Source organism: Dromaius novaehollandiae, chromosome 3 (assembly GCF_036370855.1).
Source record: "Dromaius novaehollandiae isolate bDroNov1 chromosome 3, bDroNov1.hap1, whole genome shotgun sequence".
NCBI lineage: Eukaryota > Metazoa > Chordata > Aves > Casuariiformes > Dromaiidae > Dromaius > Dromaius novaehollandiae.
In genome coordinates this window covers 90,069,597-90,087,063 of record NC_088100.1, presented here as the reverse complement: position 1 = coordinate 90,087,063, position 17,467 = coordinate 90,069,597, and the positions used below count along the sequence as shown (strand labels likewise).

The following is a 17,467-nucleotide window of genomic DNA, read 5'->3' as shown; positions in this document are numbered from 1 at the left end:
AAGGTGAGGATAAGGATGCTTTAAAGGCACGGGGAAGAGTGTAAAAGAAGGGAAGAAGAGGGAGTGCTGAAAGATAAGTGGTTGATTGAGACTTATGGATAGAGACTGTGATAAATTCACAGTTCAATTATCTAGATAACCAGCCAAAAAAATATACCCATGTGGCTCTGGAAAAGATTCCCAGACTGAATTCCAGAAACAGTAGAAGGATCTCTTATAGCAGTATTAACAGTGGGGCTCTGGACTAGACAACAAACAGAATAATAACACACCTGAGCCAGAATGATTGTGTGTACAACAGAGGGTGAGGATGACTGTTACTATAGCTAGCTCTATGCCTACTCCTCCTAGGTAGCCAAAGCTGGTTCTGAAGGTGTTCCAGAAACTCAAGGCAAAGATAGATTCAAGGCTAAGAGACTTTCTTTTGTGCGCAGGTGATTGTACAAATCCTGGAAAGCAGATAATTAGACATTCTCCAGTGAGACATGATCAAAACATTTGGCTCAGAGTATACAGGTTCCTATTATTTTTGATGTATGTCTATTCTATTTGAATTCTCTGTGAAGATTTCAAATGACTTTCCATGTATTCATTTACTGACTACCACAAAATGCATCTTTTTAAATGATGTTCAACACAGGATCTAAAAAACAGGTCTGTACTGTAGGAAAAACTGCTGTTAGTTATAGCTTGGTACTTTACTACTATGTGTTTTGACATGAAGTTTTGTAAGTATTTCAAATCCAGATTTCTGCATCCCATGTCCTACTGCATCATCCACTGTCAGGATAAACTGTTTCTGATTTTCCTATTGCTTCTTAAATCAAGAGGCAAAATTAGTTCTAACTAGAGTGACTTGTGCAATCCTTTCAAACACATGGAGAGGTTGACAATTCATCTGAAATGCATGTGCACACACACATGGACACACAAACACACACACATAGGGACAGAGAAGGAGAGAAGAAGACAAAAAGAGAGTGAGAAAGAGAGAGAGAGAATAAGAAAGAGAGAGGGGATGAGAAAGAGGATAAGAAAGAGAGGAGAGGGAAGGAAGGAAGGGATGATGGGAGGGAGAGAAGGAGAGAGGGAGGAAGAGAAGAAAATGGCTTTTTAGAAACTGTCTAGAAAATTCCTCTGAAACACCTCAAATCACTGAAGGAGGAAAGATTCCCATGGAGACAAACACCATATACTGCACAAACACTGAAGTAATGCCCACTAAGTATGGCACAATTAACCAAGTCAGTTATTACAAAAGCAAATGAAAAGGCCATAATGAAGTGTGGCCCAATAGCGATATTTTTAGCAGCTTGAGAGCGATACTGAGAGCCTAAGCCTCCTGCAAACATTAATAATAGCAGAGACAGTAACGGAGTAGTAATTTGTTGCATTGAGAAGAAATTCTATCCTATGCTTTCTTAAGCACATCTTGTGATACTAAGTTGAACATTAAAAAATCATATTCCGTTATTCATTTTTCAAAGTTCAGCAGAGACTCATACTCAGGACAATGGGCCTGTGGAGAATTATTGGGCTAAAATCTATGAAAAATGTTCAGCTGGATGGTTTAAAACACGATGTTGCACGCACTTCTACATTAGCTACGTAATGTTGACATCCAGCATGGTATATGTGTTTTGATTGAAAACTAAGCTGCTTAGGTAGAAAACCTGTGCCCTGCCTCAAAGTTCTTTTTGCCATTTCACAGTGTAATTCCCAGCAGGTCACCAAGGGTCTTAACCGCCAAATGGTAACACCTACATGGTATTACATCCTGCCCTTCCTGCAAAATAACAAGGAGAAATGAAGGACAAGAGATAGTAAACCCTCACAGAAACTGTTATATCCTGCAGTTATAACACCGTGTCCAGTATGAGTCTGCTCTCCTCAAACTCTAAGGTCTCTAAGTAAATACTGTGCTAATGGCTGCAGTTTGTTCACGTGAACCAGTTTTGCTAGTTTGGGCCACCACACAGTAGGCTCAGGACAACTCCTTATGCTCCCTTATTTAACACAGCTATGTGCTTCTCTTGTGAAAACAGAGCTCTGAGAGTCAGCATCAGCATCAGAAAGGAACGTGGCTCCCCGATGATGCCTTCCAAGAGACATGATACACACCATGAGCCACAGAGCAAGTGTTATACAGAACAGAGCTCTGGCACAGATATGCTAATGGAGCACCAGGGAAGAGTTTCCTTCCAGTTTTCTATTTCTTTTGAAACTCTGGTAACTTGTATTTGATCTGCAATGAACATATTAAAATCTGGAAGGAAGTAGGAACAATCATTTAATAAAATAAACATCATTTTGGATGACAGCTAATTGGACCTGACATTTGCAATTACTAGTTGTGATCACTGAGGTAAGTGAGTGATAGGAACTGTATTAAATTGAATTGCAGCAACACAGGAGAAGCATAGGATGTGCCTCTGATAGTCTCTATTATTGAAACAAGAAATAACTCATTTGGTGAAGGTTGCACTAAGGTGATGCAGGGCAAGTTCCTGAGGGAGAACTCTCCATTTCATAGCTAACATCAACATAACTAGCCCATGCGATGGTACAGTGGCAAATGCCTGGAAGAATGAACTATCCAATCTGTTGTGTGATCCCACCAGAGGCAGAAATAGATCAAAAGGGTGGGATGAAGGATTTTGCCCTACAGTAGCTGATGACAGTCCCGTTCTGCATTACACTGCAGACAGCCAAACAATGACAGATGGTGTGCTGCAGTCACTGCCTGCCACACCAGGTACCACCTCCTGAGCTGGCATATACCAAACATGCAGTTAAATAGGCCAGAAAGTGCTGAGGCTACCAGAGACAGAAGGTGGATGTGCAATGAAATCTGAGATCATTTGATTAAGGCCTTCCCCAGACACAGCCCAGATGCAATCAATCTGCTTATCCATTTCTCAGTGTCTTACAACACACACTTGCATGAAACACTTATTCTTAGTGCCTGGTTTCATTTATGTCACTAACAGGAATGCCAAAAACATTGCTTTTGTCTCTCTCCAAGGGCCACTGTAAATTCCAATTCACAGTTATATTGCCTTTAAATCCTATTAGAGTCCTGCATTCTCCCTACAACAAAGTTAACTTAATGGAGAGAAGACAAGATTGAAAAAAAAAAGATTCCTGGCATCCTGGACTATTTGATTCCTCCTCAGCTAAATAATTAATGATGCAAAAGCCAGACACTTACCAGCCATGGGGTGTTTTCAGATTGACTGCATGGAAATATATCTATCTTCATTAAATCACAGAATCACAGAATGGTTGAGGTTGGAAGATCATCTCTGGAGATCATCTAATCCAACCCCCTGCTCAAGCAGGGTCAGCTAAAGCAGGTTGCCCAGGACCATGACCAGACAGCTTTTGAATATCTCTAAGGATGGAGACTCCACAGCCTCTCTGAGCAACCTGTTCCAGTGCTCAGTCACCACACAGTAATAAAGTTTTTCCTCATGTTTGGACAGAATTTCCTGTGTTTCATTTTGTGCCTGTTGCCTCTCATCCTGGCACTGAGAACCACTGAGAAAAGTCTGGCCCTGTCCTCTTTACACCTTCCCTTCAGATATTTATGCACATTGATCAGATTCCCCCGAAACTTTTCTCCAGGCTAAGCAGCCACAGCTCTCTCTGCCTCTCCATATATGTATCAGACGCTCCAGTACCTTAATCATCTTAGTGGCCCTTTGCTGGACTCACTCCAGTAGGTTCATATCTCTCTTGCATTGGGGAGCCCAGAACTGGACACAGTACTCCAGGTGTGGCCTCACCAGAACTAAGTAGAAGGGAAGGATCACCTCCCTCCACCTGCTGGCAACACTCTCCCATTGCAGCCCAGCATACCATTAGTAAATAATAAATAATAAATTATTGTATGGGAAAGTGCGGAAGAATGTCGAGGAGATAGGCGATGGAAGCTAGCCAGACCGTTCCGTGGGAAAAGGAGCATCAACAGGGCATGTTGACCCATAGTCATGTAGTTGAGCCTGTGCCAGGGTGGCGCTGCACCTGGGCTTTGAATCGAGAATAACAACGAGCTCAACATGCTTACTGCGCATGTGTATGGTACATAAAAACTTCATCTAGTGCCCCCGCCCCGGGGTTCCTCACCCTGGATCGACGCTCAGCGGTGCCAGGGATCCCCTGCTCCATTATTGCCTCGATCGGGAAAACGCCAGGGAACCCCTGTTCAAGACACAGAGGTAATAAATGCTCCATCTCGACCATCGTATGCCTTGTGTTTGCGTATCCGTCCCTGCTGGGAGTCCAGGCGGTGCCCCCACCTCACCCTTACAATTATCTTCCATAAACATATCTTCATTAGTATATTTTATTAGTAGGTCCTGGGCTTATATTAGACCCTCCCTTACTATCTTCTCCATTTCACAGCTACTAATGCTAGACACTACATTAGCATCTGCATGAGCTTCTAGATGAAATTCTTCAAGTTTAACTTGAATAACATCAGCCATTCTTCGTATGCAGACCTGGCAGTTGATGCCATTATTCTTCCCAGAACTGAAAATGTGCTCAGAATACATGCAGTAGGAAGCATATTCAGTATATGACAGCAGCTATGGCCAAGTCTAGTCATATTTCTCTTTTCAAAACGGGGTGAACAAGGGAGTCCCATTACGTTTAGCATACCTGTGACACTCTAAAAGAACATTTCTAACTCAAGTCAATGCACTAAATATGGCCTGTATTTGAAGTTAATCTCTTGCATGGCTCATACAATAGAAGCACCTGTCTCAGTTGCTATGAAGCCATCAAAGTCAGGGAAAGGGAACAAACCTTTAAAAGCTCTGTGTCCTGGGAACACTAACAGTATGGGGGCCTTTCTTAAGAAGATCCAGAAAAATCACTCCTCCTGTAAGAGAATGCTGGGTTTGCATTGTTATGCACACAACAGCTGCAGTAAAATGATCTACACTCCCTCTGCTCTGTCTCTGCAGTAGGACTACTCCTGGTTTATACAGCCAGATAACATGTCTTATCTGTTGCATGTTGCAGTACACTACTCACTGCTCTCTTCCAGTATGTCTACATGTCTTAGTGTGGTTGTCACACTCAGATCCACAAAGCTTTTGGCTCAGACTCAACAAAAGGGCTTGAGTATCCAAAAGTATGTCTGGGTTTTTTGTTTGTTTACTTTTTTTCCCAGAGAGTGTACTTGAGCCACTTCAAATCCACAGTGGCAGCTAGCTCCCATATAAATTAAGGGAAAGGGGAGACTTGCCAAAATCCTATGTCATTTGAGCATTTCAGACGTGCCACTAGAGCAAGATGAAACCTGCAGGAGTCAGGTGCTTAAAACCTTTCAATAACTGCAACAGCAGCGCATTTGTAGTCATGGTGGCTAAAGGCTATGAACAAGACAGGGACTGTATGCCGGTAATGCTTTTTATTACTCCAAAACAGGAGGTGGACATTCAAGCAGGTCCTTTGTACCTTCCAGTAAGGTCAACTAGGGTCTAGAAAAATGGCCTTATCTAAAGGAAGTTAAGTCAAGTCCTTACTTCAATAAGAAGGTGCAACAGTGACTTCAGTGGAATGTAGAGAATTCTCTAGTCCATTTAAACGACAGCAGCCAAGACTGTACCTTTCCAGCAGAAGACCAGTTCTTATAGCTCATCTAATGCATTTGTTATTACGTCTTATGAAATTAGCCAAATAACAATGACAGACAGCTTAACTGACATTTGAATGATAATGTATTTTCATTTTAGTGTTGCCTCCCCTCAACGTTCAAATAAGAATGAAAGTTTAAAAGTTGATGGAAGAGATGTGTAGGTGGTGCAAAGGACTTTGGTAACTGTAAGCTTGAACAAGTGAAAACAGGAACTTGCAGTGTCAAGGGTACTTATGTCAGCACTTCAAACTCTACAAAGCACAGCATACTGCATACTCCTTTGAGGACACAGAATAACTTATGTACCAAGTAAAAAACTTAATACCTTACTCAAATTCACCACATTGACCAAACTGAAAAAAAAAGAAAAAAGAAAAAAAAGAAATCTACTTAATTATGTATGTCATGGACCAAAGGGAAGCCAAATAAATGAAATCATCTCAGAGAAAAGATTTAAGAGAAAAGAGAAAGAAAAACTATTATTCTGTTTGCTCAGTAGTGGGTGCCAATTGCTTTCCCGTCACAGTTACACACAAAAACACACGGTTTTGAAATGAAGCCATAAAGCTACAAAAAAGCAGATATACTAAACTTCTTATAATTGCTTTGAAATCTTATTTTCTCTAACCTGAAGGTAGTCATTTTGTGCTCACTGTTTTAATTCCTAAATGTGATCTATAAACATTTTATATTATCCTAATCTGTCCCTGCTGTGTTGCTGCAATGGCAAGCATACACAGAAATTGTAATGAAGCACTCACCACAAACTGTAAACACACAGGATGCTAAGGTGTCATGTACAGTACTGATAGAGGTTAATACTTTCCACAGTCATTAGGTCTGGATTTGGGGATGTTTGCACAGTAGCCAATTCAGATAAAATTCAATTGTATGCTGGCAGCCCACAAAAAGCTTATGCATCATTGAATCTCATAGGCATACCTGGGTCTTAATGAGATAAAATTCATCCCTGTGTAGAACATCCTTTAATCATGCACTGGTACCACTACCTTGGTTTGCCTGAGGGACGGGGAGGGGGGGGCAGCAGGAGGTGTTTATGCCTGTACAAATCTCTGCAGAGGGAATTCTCTTCACCCCTTAAAAAATACTAAGAATGTGCATATCTGTGCTTCAGTGACCTGTAATGGCTTGTGCAAGTAGAGGCTATGGCGGCATGAAAGCACGCAGGATTCAACAACAGACACCACACACACACACACACTCTCTCTCTGTCTCTCTCTCTCTCTCTCTCTGTCTCTCTCTCTCTCTCTCTCTCTCTCTCTGTCTCTCTCTCTGTCTTGCTCTCGCTCTCTCTCCAAGAACGAGGTAAACTTGCCAAAATGTCATACATAGCTCAACTACAAGTACCAAAGACAGCTAGGTTAAGATTTGGACTTGGTCAGACTTGTGTGCACTCATGTTCTGTGACTTTCCCTAAAACACTAATGTACTACAAGTGGGAGCAAATATGAAAGAGAAAAGAAATATAGAAAGAAAGAAAAAAGAAAAGAAATAGAAAAAAGGAATAGAAAAAAGAAAAATTGAAACAGATAAGAAAAAGAAAAAAGTCTTTTTTTTTTTTACTAACCAAAGTATACTTGTTGCTGAACTTCCTGAGGTAGAAAATAGAAAACAGACAAACCAAAAACAATTTCTAGCAAATATTTTAGAATAAAATGCAAAAATAACATCTCAAAAATATTCCAGATCTAGTTCAGTGATGCCTAATTGTCCAGAGGATGGAAAATTGATAATTCTGGAATGATCTAGTGATTTTATTTTGACATATTTGGAAACAAAACCTTTCTCTTTACAATGCAAACTTCTTTACATTTTCTAAATAACTTTTTAAATTAAACACCTGCTTTTCACACAAAATATACTTTAAATCTAATGTTTAAATTTACTCAAAATACAATGTTTTGTTAAACTCTAGTTGATAATTTTTCAGTGCTAGAAATCATTTTGGGTTTTTTTTGTCACAAAACTCTTTTTTATTTTTGAGAATTGCTAACTATTGCTGCTATTTGTCTTAACTGTAATTCCTGTTGTACTGAATACTCCCACCTGTTTCACTTCACCTTAAAAGGAAAGTCCCACTCACCTCAACTTTTGTTTCAGTACCGAAGTGGGAACAAAGAGTTACACAGAGCTGGTGTCACCCACCTGCAAGGAAAAATATTAGTAGAGAATGGGAAAAATGGCTTCTGATTTTCTTTAGTAAAGTTTCACATTCCCTTGATCTCAATGTGTGTGTTTAAGAGAGGAGGGAGGTCACACTACAGTGTTAAGAAACCGTGCAGAATTTCCAAACCTTCCCTGAAGCTACAAAGAATTTAATGGCATTTAAATTAAGTGAACACACATGTTAAGTCTGTATTTAACAAGAAAAGATGTGTATAAACAAGCCATTTCTTATGGATGCTGTAACTTTGCATTTCATAATTTTTTTTATTTTAACTACAAAATTAGAATTGTATCTTTTTAAAAGAAAATTGACATGCTACATATTTTAAAAGGTAGAAACACAGAAGCAATGAAAAGAAGCAAAATACAAAGCATACATCTTGTGACAGCAGAAATCACAAGATGAGAACTTTCTGGTAGCAGTTTCAAATTCCTGCATGATGATATCTTTCATTGTTACTAAAGCTATTAGATGTTAGACATGAACTGCCACTGTTAATGAGAATTTTAGATGCTTAACTATATTTCCTTTTTTTGTGTGTCATCTAACATGCCAAGTCATTGCATATTCCCATAAGCATAAATGGTATATGTTCCACTCTTAGCAAATGTTACACTAATCAGAACTTACGGCCTTTCCTTAGAATTACACCTCTAGGTAGAATTGCAAAAATAATAGTCACTACTCTTAAAGTACCACTCAAAATAAGAACACCCGCACTTCTTAGTTTTAGTTTTCCCACTTTTAATAATATTTTGAAAATAATAGCTGTCCATTTTTCAGGCTATTTGCACAGCTCCTGCCAGCAAAATTGCCAATTGTTTTTAAGAAGGACAGATTATATATCCTGTCAAAAAAGCCTAAAATTGAGCCAATGATAGCCTGAAAGCTATTCCAGCTTCTGAAAACATATTGCTATGCCAGTGCATTTTTCCTTGGCAGATGGTTACGGGAAACTTAGCTGCTACATAGGTATGGGAATGCTGTAGAGGCTGGATTAGAACGCTCTGTAAAGGAAGAGTTAATTTTGCAGGTTTGGAGGTCTGATTGAGGAGGCAGGTTCTTGTTTTATTTCTAGGACAGTTTTGGTTTCATATAGAGGCAGATGAGTTTTATATTCAAGTACATAGTTCCATTCCATTCCTCACCTTTCACTTTGTCACATGCAGGTAGCAATCATGCCTCTTTGATAGTTAAAGTAAATGGCTGCAAAAGTTGAACAGGTTTCTGTAAGTCAGGTGTCTGCTGAAACTAGCTGGGCCTTCACACAAGATACAGCAAGACCAATGCTGAAAATGGAATAATGAGCATAAAGGATACCATTTTTTTAAGGAATTAATTGCATATCTTTTTTCTTACAGATAGTTCTCCAGAATGACCCAATGAACATGAAAGAACATGATACATGTCCTCAGGATATTTCCTGAGGATACTTTCAAGTAATTTCACCTTGAATTCAAATACCTTTTCTCTTACTCTTCTCCCAGCCTCAGTTTCACCATCTCAACACTTGCTTTAGCACAAACACATGCCTTGCTTGGCCATTACACTTGTGCAGAACAAGTGTGTAAGTGCAAGTTAGACAGTTCTCATCCTGACTTGAGAGACTTTTATGCCCACCTTGGCATTCAGATGTAAATGACTACACAGGGTAGAAAGCAGTAGCTTAATGGACCCCTGAACATCAAAAAACATCACTGCTGTTCCACACTTCCCCATATCTCCAGTGCTCTCCCAGTCTGACTATATCTCTTTTTCTCCTTTCTCTCTACAAACTCCTGTTTATAGCACAATCACCTGCTCCATCTGAGTGCAGCACAAGCCCTTGCCTTAGTGTTTTGAAAATACTGTCCCTTCATGATGAGATATTCTTTTATACACCCTTACATGCTATCTCCTTTATCGGTCTGACCTCGGACAATACTGTCCCTTCATGATGAGATATTCTTTTATACAGCCTTACATGCTATCTCCTTTATCGGTCTGACCTCGGACAATCAGTCACTGTGCCAGAATTTCAAACAAGCTATCAGGGTGGCCTTAAAAGTTTATGATCACTCACTTTATTTGTGGCACTTTCCACTAGCTACATGCCATTCTTCCCAGAGCTAATAGGTAGCACTGGTTTATTCTGTTCTTCTGATTACAAGGCAAAACGTGAACCTGTTACAGCAGGTTAAAGGGTAGAAAGGACTGGATTTTTAGATAGGTCTATAGGGAATTGATCAAGTTAATTTAAACAACTGACAAAAAGCCCACTGCAGCTTTAGTTGTGATGGATTCTCAGATTATTACGGGAGCAGATGGACTTTGTCCTGTAAGTAATTTTATATTCTCTGAAGTAGACAGGGGGCCCACTGAACCATCTGTTTTGTTGTTGCTCCAGATAGTGTCTTATTACCGGCTATAGCTGCTGTTATACTACTTGATTCCCACAGGCCTGCTTTACATCAGCTTGGTCAGACACAAAATGCCCTCTTGTTTTATGTAAGAAATAGAATTGCATTTGCCACCACAACCTGCCGTGTTCCTCTAGTTTTTCTGTCTTCACAGTCTGCTGTGTTTCTTTGCTTGTTTTAGCCCCTGAAAACGTGTTGGAAAGGACAAAAGATTAGCATTCCAGTGGTGCCCTCAGCACTACCAGGAGTTAGCTTTATAATAATGTCTTGCTCTTCCATAGCATTTTTCAATAGGAGAAGACAAAGCTTTTCACACAGAGGTCAGCATCATTATCCCCATTCTACAAATAGTGAAATTTGGGTTCATATGCTGACCAGGATCAGAGGAAATAAGAAGTTCAGAGATATTCACAATGGGGTGAATGGAGACAGAAGGAAAATAATACATTAGCCCGCACATTCATTTAACATAAGCATATCCCTGAAGGCAAGGAGCACAGGAAATAAACAGGACCTAAAATCCTTCTGTGTGGCCAAAACTAGGATTTAGTTGCTATGACAGAGATTTGGTGGGATAATTCATATGGTTGAACTATTAACATAAAAAGATATACAGCTATGTCAGAAAGGACAGAGATCAAAACAAGGGACAAGGATGTTATTCTATTGTACATGGGATGCTTCTTCTTGCTTCAGATTATACATGAGGAGAGACCAGCTGAACTCTCTGGGTTATGATTAAAGACCCAATATCTTTGTAAGATTTGAAGTCTTACCCGTGAAGTCTTTTAACTTCAGTACAAATCAGTACAAGTCATCTAACGGCACCCTACTCTTCTTTCACTGTCCTGTGAACTTCCTGCTTCACAGGCTTCTCTCATACTCATTATTTTCTCGAAATATATATAAATAATTGGAAGTGGGACCTATTCTAGGGGAAGAACTGCAACAACAATTTTATACAGGGCATTGTATCTGCCAAGGAATTCCTCAAAAGTGTATGACTACTTGAAAGCAATCAAATAACAGAGCAGCCACACTACTCACCAGTGAGGCATTCACACTGGGTGAAAGCTTTAGTCAGTATGAATCACTGAGATTGGCTTTACCTTTATCATATGATGTTATCGCTGAATGAGTGTACAATACTTCTCTGGTGCTAATTGTTCTTCCACCTTCTGGACCATCTCAGCTAATCAAAGATGAAGAGCTTTTTCATTATTAGGTGAATGACATCCTTTATTGCTCTCATCATGGCTGATGGATACACCAGTCATATTTCCATATTATTATGAATGTTACATACTCCTGAAAGACTTACAAATGTGGAATCAATTTTTCTTCATTAAAGTCTGAGAAATTAACTAATTTAAATTCCATATGGGCCAGTGACTCAGACAGTATGAATAGGTTTTTTCTTTTTATTATTAAAATAGCTTTGTTGAACACCAGGTCAATTAATAACAAGACCTACATTAAAAGTCTTTTTATGAAGGATACAGGTTTTGAATTTTCATGTCTGTCTGAAAGTAACCTGAGATTTGAGAGCAGCTTTTTTTCTTTTTTATCATTAATTCCTGTGATAGAAAACTTCAGGAAATACAGTGCACTCTGCTCAGCTTTTTTTTGTGTGTCTTGGTGTCATTACATCATTATGTATATTAATATTTTTGCTTATGTTAACCTACAATCCATTCATTTTCCCCAGAGAAAATAAATTCAGGCAGCCAGCTGGCTCATATTACTCACAACAATGCCCCCGAAACAGCAGAAGTGCATCCACAAGAGCAGATGTGGATCTAAGCTGAATGTCAGAGAGCTGTACATACGTCCCAGGTCATAATTGACATGAGCCTTCTGTTCACTATGATTTCATCTATAATCATTTGGCATTTAATTAACAGTTCTGTTTGTTACCCTGTCTCAATATATGGGAGGTCGAGGTCATTCGTACACATCTCAAAGGGTCAAATTCTAAATTAAATCTTGTCATTTTTCAAGGAAGTGGCTTCTAATATTGTGACTGCAAAATCTTGTAATTTATATTGCAAGGTACCCTCCAGGGGCCTTTCTCACTCACTAGTGGTAATCACCTCACTTGCTGGAACTTCATAACTCCACTGGTAACTTAGCAAATTCTAAATTGCTGCAAGGTTATCTTTTCATTCTGCTAACCTTATGAGAAGTTGCATATCAGGCACATTTATAGTGCTGCTGGCCTACACTTTATTCAGGTATAGTGTTCTTCAAATCTTCAGAGATTACTGAATAACTTGATGAACTGAAAATACTAGGGAAAGAATTAAATACAAATTAAAAGACTTTACACTTTCATCCTGATAGTACAATTTAACCATATTCCCCACTGCTTCCAGCTGCACTAGAAATATGCTAGTATAAATACACTCCAGAAAATAATTCAAATCATCTTCACCTTAAAATCACACTTTTAATGGGGCATTAAGATTGGTCAGTAAGTTTCTGATAGTTTTGATTTTCTGGTATTCACCTCTCTCTATGGGTACTCTGAGGATACCAGAATTCACCTTAGGATTGACACCTTGCTAGACAGATGCAACAGTGAGTAGGTTGCCATCAACTTAGGAACTGATGTTCCCATTGGGAACTGGACTTTTTGATGCATGGTAAAACCCTAACAAATTCTTTAAAAACTTCATTGCTTTGAGAGGTATAAAAATAGAGTCTTCAGCAGGGGTTGACAATTCAGTGAACCTTAAATAAGCTAAAGGGTAACTATTCCTCTTTGGCAGACAGTCCAAGATAATAGGAATAGAAGATCAGATGGCACAGTTCTCAACAGCCCTGTAGACCCTTTAATATTGACCAGAACACACCAGACAAGGAATGAACACACGCCCTAAATAGATGGGAGACATCTAGCCGCTATGCAGTGAGGCACAAGGCCTGAAGACTAGGATGACTCCAGCTCCCCAAAGCTGTGGTGACCGGTCTGGAAATAAAGGCAAGGTCTGGGCATCCTTAATTGTAGACTGAGCAGGTTGTAGTATCAAGAGTATTGCCCACATGGAGAATACTGGAACTAGCATCAACACATCCATTTTACCTTGTGCAATATTCTCATGAAGAAAAGAGCCATAAGGAAACTGCACAAATATTTCTCAACCATAGAGTAAGGATGTCTCCCAAGAAAGGACATGAAAACAGATGTAATCTAGACCAAAAGCAGTGGCACATCTTGTTCACATTTAAGAGAATGAGGCAGACCTCAGGACACACTGCCATGGCATTGTGGCCTGCCTGTGATGGCATTGCCCCATAATATCTGCTGTAGTCCTTCTCTTGGAAGCACCCTGCAGGCTAGAACCACGCACAGATCAGTCTGAAGATAGCAGCAAGCTCAGATCGACAGCATCCCAACAAAAGGGAGAGATGTTATGCCACCTTGTTTGTTGAAGTAAAACACCATGGTGCTGGTGTGTGGCAGGAATGTCCCTCAAGCACTCTAAGCCTGATGGTCTAAGGTGTTGAATGTGGGTAAATCTCAGCAGGATCACAGAAGTGCTTTGACAACATTTCATATATCTATCCCTATATGTTAAAGTGTGTGGTACAGAGAGGAGACTGAAATACTGAGGGGTCCCTCCACCATTGCAGATACAGGATGTGATCTCTTGGGGAAGCTGGTACTCTGCTTGCATCACCAGAATAGCATACTCTATGATTGCTGGAAAAGCAAAAAAATCAAGTGTTCTCAGCATATGCATTTAGCCAACATGAATGCACATGAAGACAATGTTTCTTGAGGAAGGGAACTAAACCCTTACTGAAGTTTTGCAGTTGTATCACAAAATCTTTTTCTAGCTGCCAAATTATGAACAGGAAAAAATGGTTATATTCTGAAAACTGAGTATAGTTTTCACTGTTTCCCATACACAGTGTGCAACCATAGATTTTTTATTTTTATTTTTATTTTGCCTCAATTACTTTTATTTATGGGAAATAGCAACAACATACATGTTTCTGTGTATGCATACATGAAGGTAGGTAATGAAGGAAAGGAAGATAAGCTGATAATAATAGTGATGAGTTGCATACAGAAAGACATTAAAAGGTGATAGATACTGAAATGGCTGTGAGATGTACATAGTTAATAAATTTCTTAAATGCTAGCCCAGCTGTATTATGCGAATTGGGCTGACATCCATCAGCTTTCATTTCCTATTCACTTGATCCCAGATAGCAATACAACTTTTTGCTTTCCTCTTATCACAACTTACAATGCATTAATTTATAGCCCACTCTAATTGATACTGACATCTGTAGACATTTTAGCACAATCTTAAGATACTGAACTTCTGGTCAGTCCAGAGACAGCTTTTAATAACCTACTTGGTACATTCTAACTCACTCACGCAGAACAACTTCTTTTATTTATAATAATTATTTGATGATACTGACCATAGAGCCAATATATTTTAGTTGGTCAGATGAACAGCCATTTAAAAAAAAGATCTAGGGAAACAAGCTTCTCAAAAAATCAACTGTAAAAAGGCTAACCAGGATTTTATAATTAACTTGAAGGCTCAAGGGCTACATAATCCAATACACATACACATTCAAAAAATAAATGAACGAGAAAACAGTGGTTCAGAAAAGGGTTATTTGTTTATTTCACAATCTTCTCTTTCATATATTAATGAAACACATACTGGAGAACAGGTAACAAAAATATTTTGGGGCCATTTCAATTTTTACATGACAATAACTTCCGTGAATATAGGAGTTAGCTAATAGGCTACCATGACTCAGTTCTGGTTTTGTGAGTGTTTGATTGTTTCTGTTCTGGGCTTTTGATTTAATTAAAACTAGTGGCAGATGGAATATCTTCTCTGAATGTCTCTGCTAATTTTTGTAATTTTGTAATAACATTTTCCTAATTTAAAAAATGTTTGCCCCTTTCTGTTTTCAAAATATCCACGTGAACAACAGAGAGAATGCACTATAGGGAAGAAACAACATATTCAAGAAAAATTAAAGGCTGGCAAATGTAGAAATAAGTACATGTAAATGCACAAAACAAAATTTTTCCCCAAGCACTCTTACTCAGGAGTTTTTGGAGTTACTTGTAGTAAAAGTAAGTAGCAGTGCTAGTTAGAAGTGTGAATTTTAGGTCTAATAAGAAATTCAATTACTTAAGAGCTGTATTAAAGCTGCACATATAAGCAGTCCTATACTAATGTTTACTGAGTACATTCTTATCTATTAACATTAATAATTCCAGGAACAAGCTACCAAGGATATTGGCATATTCTCCATTTCTTGATGTCTCCAAATCAACTCTTGTTGCTGGAAGACACTCTCTAAGCAGTTATAACTAGGGCTTAATGCAGAATTAACTGGATGAAACTCCATGGCCTGTATTATGCAGACTCCACATATGCTACTCAGTTGTCTCTTCTTGCCTTAAACTTCTTTAGTCTGTCAAGTATTACTGTTATCCCCACCACCTCCTTGCACACCTGAATTTTGAAGCTGACCTAAAAGGCATATAGATGAGTTTATAAAGGATCACAGCAGACAGAGCTCTCCCTGCATCTGCAGGCTGCTTTGTGAAATATTTCCTGAAGCAAAACTCCTCCTGGAGCTCTCAAGGCATCTAACTCCAAAATACGCACACTGCAAAGTCAAGAAACATTTAATGAATGGTTGCAGCACTAAATGTAATTCAGCATCCTTTCAACCCATGGAAAGGTTTTCATCTGCATGTTGCTTACAGAATTCGCATCTGTTGTATTGTCTGCTGCATCACCTCTAACTGTGTTGATTTACATTAGCTTTCTGTACTTTGCAACATATACTTTAGTCTTCATCCATTCAAAATTTTAAAGAGATCAGAACTTCCACTAACATTAATGAGAATCTTGTTGTCCATGAACTAAAAACAGTTTGACAATGTAAGTACTAAAAAGCTTTGAATTTGAAAAGTGTCTTTGAAAGATTATTGTATAAAACATTCACCTCACCTAACTTTTGAGTTTCCAAATGCTGGATTACTAAGGCAAAGTTTGTCACTCTCACTGTGTAGTCAATGGGGGGAATGAGGCATCCCCAGAGGACAACGAATCTAGCAAGCCTCCAACCCCCCATTGGAGATGACGAATTGTCTTTGGCAGTCTCAGGTGCAACCTACGGGGGTGCTCAAATTCAGATATATAACTTCTAGACATCTCAGCTGGGGCAGACAAATCCACCTCAAATATGTGATCACTAAAACAAAATTGTATAACTTGGAAAGAATGGTAGCTAAGAGGTCACTGGGTTACCTAGAAAGTAACCGGGCTATCATTCTGAAGCACTTGGTTTTACCAGTGAATCATCACTGCACTTCATCATATCCCCAACACACTGTCCTTCTAATAAAATCTTAATGTGACGTGTCAAGAGAGAGAATTGCAGTTAGAGCTGTCATTTCTCATCCTTGACTTATAAGCTGTATTGCTGCTATTGTAGCTACTGTCGTCATTAACTCCATTTACTGAGCTCATTTCCAAACCTTTATTCCCAGATCCATCACTTATTTGCTGTCACTTATGTGACCTTGAAAAAATCCTTAACTACATTGTGACTCAGTTTCACCAGCCTTAACCTGAGGATTATAATACTAGTGCAACTTTGAAGAGCATAAAATCCATAGATGAAAAGTGTTTTACAAGAGCAAAAGTTATGTTGTCACTAAGGAAATTAATACTACTCTCCCCAGAATACAAGTGAAATATGCATCAGGTTCTTGTTTTTGTTTATCTTTCAACAAAAATATAATTTCCTGAAGAAGTATTTCAAGAGATGAGGAAGAAATAATTAGACTGTGTCTTAGAAAAATGGCTAATCTGTCACACAAAGTCTTGTGTATCCTGCATACAATGCGGACTAGACAGCATGTTGGCTTCAGCCCTAGTGAAATCCATGATGAATTCAAATCCTACATGACAAATTGCATAAACCATACAAAATCCATTTTCTTTGCTGCTGTCTTTCTTCAATAATCTGTAACAGCTTTCATTTGCTATTCTATGGCCTCTGCCTCTATTCTCTCTGAATCACTTTCAAGTATCAATTAAGTTCACTTTTAAAGCATAGAAAATGCTATTTCAGTTTTGCCAGTGACTATTTAAACTAATATTTCAGTCTTCTTTAGACCAATCTGTGATTTTTCTTGAACAATACCAAATTGCATGAGCTATCTTTCTC

General features: G+C 38.8%; 1 long non-coding RNA gene across 5 annotated transcripts in view; it reads right to left on the bottom strand.

Moving 5' to 3' along the window:
• Nucleotides 1–17,467, bottom strand: part of LOC112984584 (uncharacterized) — a 181,950-nt gene that overhangs the window by 89,753 nt on the left and 74,730 nt on the right. For 4 of the 5 annotated variants that reach the window (XR_010388489.1, XR_010388487.1, XR_010388488.1 and 1 more), the window contains exon 3: nucleotides 7,755–7,816. The exons of the other annotated variant lie outside the window; for it this stretch is intronic. This is a non-coding gene — a long non-coding RNA (uncharacterized LOC112984584). The remainder of the gene's footprint in view (nucleotides 1–7,754; nucleotides 7,817–17,467) is intronic. 5 annotated transcript variants of the gene reach the window in all.